Here is an 8,691-nt window from a genome sequence, read left to right on the forward strand (position 1 = left end):
TTGGCTTCATCGGGTGAGGGCCTCCAGCTCGCACTGGAACGATTCGCAGCCGAGTGTGAAGCAGCGGGAATGAGGATCAGCACCTCCAAATCTGAGGCCATGGTTCTCAGCCGGAAAAGGGTGGAGTGCCCACTCCGGGTCGGGGATGAGTTCCTGCCCCAAGTGGAGGAGTTCAAGTATCTCGGGGTCTTGTTCGCGAGTGATGGGAGAAGGGAGCCGGAGATCGACAGACGGATTGGGGCTGCAGCTGCAGTAATGCGGACGCTGCACCGGTCCGTCGTGGTGAAGAGGGAGCTGAGTGTAAAAGTGAAGCTCTCAATTTACCGGTCGATGTGTAAAAACCTTTATGAGGCGACATATATCTGCTCTGTTTCTCTGTCACCTCATTCTTTGCTAGCTCATTTATAGTACTGCTCCTTTCTCACAGAAAGTGGAACTGATTGTGGAGACATTTAATCTTGAAGGCTACATCTTTTTATTCTACATCTTAGATTATGCCTCCTATTTCACTTTGAAAAGTCTGTTACACGAGTAAATGTGTAAACCACCGATTTGAAAATGAAAATAGGGTGTGGGGCGGAAAAGAAGCTCGATAGCCCACTCATCTCTGTGTACAGCTAGAGAATCAAGGCTACATTATCCAATAAATAAATAAAGCAATCCTCTCCATCTCATTCCAGCAACACCACAGGTGCCAAGGGCAAACCGCTGGCACCTGTGGTGTTGCTGTCGAGTGGTGTCTGTGTGCCTTTTTCATGGCCAGTTCTTTTCCTGGCTCTGGCTCTATCTTTACATGCTGTCTATTTTTACCTAGCTGACTTGCATGTTAGAAGCTTCAAATTCACCTGTCAATCCATGTAGTAACGCAATATCAACAGATATAGCAAAACCTGTTTTAGTTGTATAAAGTAATTAGCAATAGAGAGATGTGGCCCTCTTGCTCTCTGTCATCAACTATCCTGTCTTTAAGTGATGATATTTGAACCCTGCTTCTGGGTCCAAACTATTCTGCCTATATTACGGCTGTTGTGTTTTTACATGTTTTAATGCTTTGTATCTTGATCTATTTAATCACGAACAAGCCCCTAAAAACAGTCAGTGATCACTGTCGGCCTCACTCAGTTTTTATTACCACTATTCATTTCAAAGCTCAGTTTTTAAAACCTTACAATGTAACTACAGCCCAGCCCATGCAGCAGTATATTAATGACTAACCTCGTATTGTGGATTATCTCAGTTATTCTCCTGCTGAAGTTTGGTCCGTTTATAGCATCCTGCCATGTGATTGCATTTGTGTCGGGAACCCTCACGTAAACTTTTATCGAGTAGAAAAAAGTTAGCATTCACTCTCCAGCTTCACTGTGTATGCTAACATAGCTGTGTCGCTAGCCACCACGTAGCACATCATTATATATCAGCTACCCCAACATCAGTAACACTACAAACGTCACTGTTTAGTCTTCTGTCTTCGTTTATGTTGGAAGTGATCGCAGAGCTATATCCCTCAATCAGAACATGGTATATTATGTTTGAGTGGAAACTAGCAAGATAACTCCCTGCTAACTTCGAACGCTGTTAAATTTTATAAATTCTGTTTTCATGGATGCCTGGATGTTAAACTTAATTGTTACACCTGTTAGAGTAGCCACCATTTTATTAAAGATGAAACAGACAGACAGTTTGTAACTCTTAGTGATGCCACAGTGTTTGTTTGACTTTGGGACCTGAAGCAAAATTTAGACTGCTAATGACATCAGACTTATAGACTAGATACTCTGTTTTAATGGTTTAATATCTAGAATGCGTATAGACTGTGAGAGACCCCCTCACAGAACAGAGCAGACAGTGGTGCCATTGGAGCCAGTATTGGTAATGTCAGAAATTACATGAATACCATAACATTACAGAAGCTTTGGTGGAGCTGGGTTGTGAAGCGGCTTGCAGAGGTAGCAACAACAGTACAGTGAAAAGCACAGTCCATGTCTTTTCTGTCCTTCTGTCTCCATCCCTTTACCTCCAACCGGTCGTGGCAGATGGCTGCTTCTCCCTGAGCCTGGTTCTGCTGGAGTTTATTCTTCCCCCAAGTAATCAAGTGATTGTTGAAGTTCTCCTTTTATTTTTGCAGGGTCTTTACCTTTATCTTTATCAGTACAACTGTTCCAATTTGGCACTATATAAATAACTGTTTGATATGCAACACTGCATAAGTCAGTAATAAAACAGGTGGGATTATGTTATAAATGCACTCACATTCATGGAAATACAACAATATCGCATCAATTTTAAAATATTTTTTTATACATTTAAGGCAATTCATCTCCTCTCCCGTCCATATCTCTTGGATGTGGTTCAGCATCCCATCTCAGTGTCTCAGATCCTCTTCTTCTCTTTCTCTGTCCGTCCCCTCTCCTCATCTTGCCACCATGGAGAGCAGGGCTTTCAGCTGCTCTGCTCCTCGACTTTGGAATTCCCTACCTCCTGATATAAGAAATATCACTTCCTTTTCTCTTTTTAAGTCTAGACTCAAAACTAACCTGTTCAAAATAGCTTATCCCACATAACCTTTTCCATTCTTCTATGTTAAATCTATTTTTATGTTTTATGATTTTGTAAACTGCCTGTTTGTATGCTTGCTTTGTTCTGCTGTGTACAGTGTCCTTGGGTGCTCTGAAAGGCACTTTTAAATAAAATGTATTATTTTTATCATTATTATTATTGTTATTATTACTATTATTATTAATTTACTAATCCGGTCGTTAAGTGATGACGTGATGGATCCTACTTCCGGGCCTAAAGTAGTCTGCGTTTAATATGGCTTTTGTGTTGTTAACATGTTTAATGTTTTGTATTTTCTTCTATTTGATCTCAAAAAGCTCCTAAAACAGTCAGTGATCACTGTTGGCCTCTCTCGGCTTTTATTACCGCTAATCATTTATTTAAGCTCAGTTTTTAAAACCTTAGGATGTAACTACAGCCCAGCCCATGCAGCAGTATATGAATGACTAACCTCGTATTGTGGATGGATTATCTCAGTTGTTCTCCTGGCTGAAGTTTGGTCCTTTTACAGCATCCTGGATGCGATTACATTTGTTCCTGACCACCGAGAACACTCACGTTAACTTTTATCGAGTGGAAAAAAAAGTTAGCTTGTTTATATTATGCTAACATAGCTGTGTCGCTAGCAGTCACGTAGCACATCATTATATACCAGCTAGCCAAACTTCAGTAACCCTACAAACGTCACTGCTGTTTAGTTTTCTGTCTTCATTTATGTTGGAAGTGATAGCAGAGCTGTACGTTTTAATTTGTGTCCAAAACCCCGCAGTCAGGACATGCTATATTGTATTTAGATAGAAGCTAGTGAGCTAACTTCCTGCTAACTAACTCCGTTAAATGTCATAAATTCCGTTTTCATGGATACCTGGATGTTAAACTCAGTTGTTACATCTGGTAGAGCAGAACGCTGATCATTTTATTAAAGATGAAAGACTTTAGACAGTTTTTCAACTCTCAGTAATGCCATAGTGATCGTTTGATATATGGACCTGCAGCGGAGTTTAGGCCCAGACACGGCTAAATAAATAAAGTACAGTGTAATATACCAGTTGTACTGAAAAACCTCAAGGAATCTGGGGAACAGAACAGGTGTTTAATTTTGGCAAAAACCAGAGCTCCCATTATTATGGCCAGTAATCCTTACAGAGGATTTCCTTTAAATGATCATGCACCTTTGCCTGAAGCTGCAATTTCCCATTTTTACCTGGGTCACTTACATGATTCCTACACATGTGTGAGCCTCTGATCCCACATAATGCAGTGGGCTAGCACAGGGTGGGCTTTACAAAACAATATGAACAATATGAACCACAATTTTTCCTTCATTTATTTATTTGAATTCTATTTGAATTTCATAGGTTTGCCTACAGGAACAATATACTTAAACTTCTAAATAGATCTTATGGACCAAGGGTGATTCTTTGATATTCTTCAAGCTGAATTTCACTGTGAGTGAGTCTAGCTGTTTAGGAAATATTATTGTAAAAGAAATTCCAAGGACTCATGTTAAACTAGCAGCAAGACAAACCCCAGAAAAAGATTGGAAAACATCAATCAGGTGGTGTTTTTTTTTCTTTTTCTTTTGTAATATTTAAGGGCTTGTTCCCTGAACATTTTGATCACACCTCATACAGTACTGAAACGAAACTAGAATTAACTGGATTTATGGTGCCACTTAACACAACATAATCTAAAGCATCATCTTAGGCAGCTGCAAAAGGCTTGTTAAAAAGTCATCCTGTCAGCCCGTGGGCTGATAGGTGCTTCATGACGTGCATGGGGCGACCCATATCTGACAGCCAATCAGAAAGCTTAGCAGTCTCTCCTCCTGAGATAATCCATTCAGAGTTCACTCTGCAGTCTGGCTGCTGCCCACATGTTCATTAGTCTTTCAGACAGAGTCTAACTTCTGTTAATTTCTGTGCGTTCCAAGAACCACACAGACCAAAGTTTACTTCACGAGCATTGTGTTTCACTGTTTCTCTCCTGAGCTAACGAGGCTGTGACTTGCAGGCCACACTTGATACTTTACAGTTCAGAGTGTGACATCAAGATAAGTTGACTGTTAATGTAGATACCCAATATTTAGCAGACAGTTATTTTCATCTATTTTCTGATAGATGAAAAGAACTCTGACTACGTTCATGGATATGCTTATTTCCCTAGAATATAGTTAACTGCATAGGACATTTGAGATCAATGGGACGAGAAGACAGAGAGGATAAAAGACTGTAAAAAGAGCAGGAGGCTCTGCTCAAAGCAACGCAACAGCTGAGACTACATAATGAGGAGCTGTGATCAGAGAGTAAGAGTGATCAGAGAACGGAGCAGCTTCGCAGCCAAACTGCAAAGAGGAGTCAGAGCAGTTGTGATGTGAACAGCTTGAACATCTCAGTGGTATTATTCATCTGCTACAGTGTGCCCACAATACAGCGCCCGCTCAACAGTTAGAGCAAAGAAACCAGTCCCCACAACTGGATAAGACTGGCAGTCCTGGCAACCACAACCGAGCACATTCTGATGGCTGTGAAGCGCTAAATGCAGCTTCTATCAGCGAGGATAAGAGACCCACTCTCCTGGATTGTGATCACACAGATCTGGATCCGGTTACTCTACAGGAGTCTTATTTACTGCATTAACAGAGAATCTAAACTGTTCATAAAAATAAAAAAAGAACCATCTCATACGATTAGCACAAGTCTGTTTCCAGATATTAAATAACAGGACCAGTTCTCCCACCTTCTCTCTTCCACGTCTTTTTGTAGTCTTAGTATGTAAATTTTTAATAATGTTAATAAACAAGGTGCCTCTAGGTCGGCCTTTTCAAAGTCAGCTCTCTGGTATATGTTTATTTGGGAAGTATCCAAGATAAATAATTACTAGCATATCTTTCCAAAAGGTTTGGATGGAGGCCAGGTCAATTAATTTAGAATTTGTTTTTAGGAGCAAAGAAAAAAATAACATTTAATTTTCCTCAACAAAGTTCTCTCCAAAGTAACATTTGGAGATGTTATCTGATTAACAGATGATTAATCTGATGCTAATCAGACTCCATGTAAGTTTAAAGAAGACATCCTAATATAAGAAAAAGAAGTGCAATTTCAACAGTAAGCCTCAGTTATTCTACATGATAAAATTTTTTTTGTCATAATGTATAAGTAAATGCGTAAAATTACAGCGTCATACAGCCATCGTTTTTATTTTTTATTTATTGTACTTTCTTTTTTAAATTCTGTTTAATTTCAGTGAGTTTTCAGGGTGGATTTTCTTGTTTCAGTTTAGTCTTTATTGTTTAAAAATGTTTTGTTTTAGTTCAATTTTTATTAATTTTAGTGTTTGTTTTAGTCTGTTTTTTAATATTATTGTAAGGAGGGAATACGTCAGAGGCAAGATTTCATAAAATTCGTATAGCTATTACAATAAAAAACGGTAACTTCTTGAAAGTAAAAGTATAAAAACCAAGAAAACAAGAAAATATGTCCTCCATATTTTTTTTAAATTTATTTTAGTTAATTCTCTATGTTCACAAAATTGTTTCTGTTAGTTTTATTTTTTATTTAAATTAGGTACATTTTGGTGGGGGTTTTTTTCATTTAGTTTTAGAACTTTGGTGTTAGCCTATTGCCTGGACTCTAATTACTCTAATTACAAAACCCTATTATCTATTTCTTGATTACTTTGGTAGAATATTATTGGAAATGGGCGAGGTCTTTATCAGTAGGAAAAGCTGTAAAACTGATTAAAAAAAACACAGTTAAAAGTCCAAAATGTATGCCCCCTTCACGTTTTACAAAGCCACCCTGTGGGTAGGACTTTCCTGGAGCTATTCTGGCCTCTGAGCCTTATGTATCATAAAAATTAAAATCTGAATCATTAAGATTGCTTATTGGTTTAAGAAATAAAAGATGCACAGACAACAAAGACAAATTTGGCATATTACCACTACAGGACTGTTAAATAAAGATTCACAGATTCAAAGATTATGATCTATCTTTCTTGTCCCACACATTCTTCTTCATGTCAAACCCAGCATGTGATTATGTAACTGAACGAGGAGTCAAAGTTAGTGTACCTGCACAGCTGTGACTGGTTTCTACCTGGTGTTGAAAGCAAATATGAAAAGTGTCATTCTCAAACTTTTCACTTACTATTGTAGACTTGTTTTTCTTTCCACAGATATGCTCAGTTATACTGTTGACAGTATCCAAAAGTGTCAAAGTATTGATACAATCAGCTTCTACATTATTACAAGTAATACGCACAACTTTTCACTGGTGTAGCTCTATAAAACCAACAACGGAGTCAGAGGATCACCAAAGTCAGCTGGGCCTCATCATCAGGGAGTTATGAATATTTCATTCTGATCCACACCAAAGATCAGTGGACCACCGTACAAAAAGTTGACAAAAAGTGGACAAAGAACCGGGCAGCTGCAGTTTACAGTCGCAGGGTGTTGCTGTCATATATTTGACCAGCAAAGGATGAAAAGAAATGTTTTTACAAATACATATGAGCCGAGAATTTCAATTCAGCATTTCTTTACATATGAATGAACAGCAGTAAACCCTCATACAGAAACTAATGCTGCATATGTCTTTGTAAGTGTGTAAGACAGTTAGCTGTGGTAGTTCTAACACGATTTTCATGGTGCCTTTTATAGTGAGAAAGCAAGAAAAATAGTTTTGTTCCATGAACTTGTTGTGATTGTTGAAAGTTCAACCATCCTCTCAGAGACAGGCTTAACAGGATTAAAGGATATTATTTCTCATTTTCTTTTAATGCGTGCCAGTGTGTTCCAGTACGGTTTTATAAAATGGATTTCCACTTTTTAAAGTTCTAATTTTATTTTAGAAATAAACCTTTCCCACTCTGAAATCTATATAGCGTTATGAGATTCAGAATTTTTAAATGTATGAACTTTGTTTCATGCTGTCTTTAAATAACCCCAGACCATGCAATCCTGACAACAGGAACAACAACACTGATTTAGGCGTAATAAAGCACATTAAGGTAGTGGATGGCCTGGAAGTAATAATCCCTATCCTGGATTTGTGCCTAAAGCATGTCAGCATGTCATATATTTCAAATTTTAAAAACAGATGTTAGTTAGATACATTTCTAGGAATGGAGAAATCTATATATGTACGGGTAAACATGGCTTAAAAATCTGGCGTATCAATTTGTAAGCTGAATTGTTAGTACCACACTGCTAACACATCCTCATCACCCAGTATTTCCCATTGAAGTGGACAGCAGAACAAGGTTAAGAGAGACTCTTCAAAGATAAAAAGATTGATGTAGCCACCATGACTTTAAACATTAGTTCTGGAAAAACAAAGAAATTATTAAAAGGCCAAATTTAGATGACATTCATGCCTATTATGAGTGTATATGAAACTTCTATAGCCAATTATCATATTTATCATTACCTAAAGAGAAAGCTAACATTATAGAAAATGTCTGCCTGCACATATATATTTATTGAAAGGGTCTGTAGTCTATGTACATTTCAAACATACTTAGTATATTGACTTTACCTCATAACACAGAGTAGATATTAGTAACATCTCTACTACAACATACCAAGGAAGTCCCACAAACTCCAGCTGGTGCCACTCAAAGCTGTCTACAGTCAATCCCCCACAGACTGCCCTGTTAAAATGTAAAATTTTATGACACTAAAAAGCTTGTTTACTGCCTGGTACACAAAGTGGTTGTGGCCTCTAGGGATAGTTTCCTTCTTTGTTACAACTCTGAGGAGGGTATGTTTTTTATAGCACACTTATCTGGATACTGGTGTTAGCGACACTGACATTGATTGATGAGTTTGTGCTAGGCCTCATATGGACTAATTTGACTCAGTGAACTCGACCTCTCCACTGTGGAGAGGTCCAGTAGCTGGCAGTGTGGTCCAAACCATCCAAGAAGTTTGTGCTTCAGTTTTGGTGGGTTAAAGTCAAAAAGAGACAAACAATTTTATGTCTACTAGCTAGCAACAGCTTACTAGCTTGGTAATGCTAGCTATTAACTTAGCACTTTGATTACACCTGGCTTCATAAGGATGGCAGTGGCTAGAACAAAAGACTTCAAAATGTGTGATTATTTTCTTCGGGAATAACATCTGTAACTCAAAGG

Source organism: Rhamphochromis longiceps, linkage group LG8, assembly GCF_057381845.1.
Source record: "Rhamphochromis longiceps isolate RC_006_pf linkage group LG8, R_longiceps_female_GT1.1, whole genome shotgun sequence".
NCBI classification, from domain to species: Eukaryota; Metazoa; Chordata; class Actinopteri; order Cichliformes; family Cichlidae; genus Rhamphochromis; species Rhamphochromis longiceps.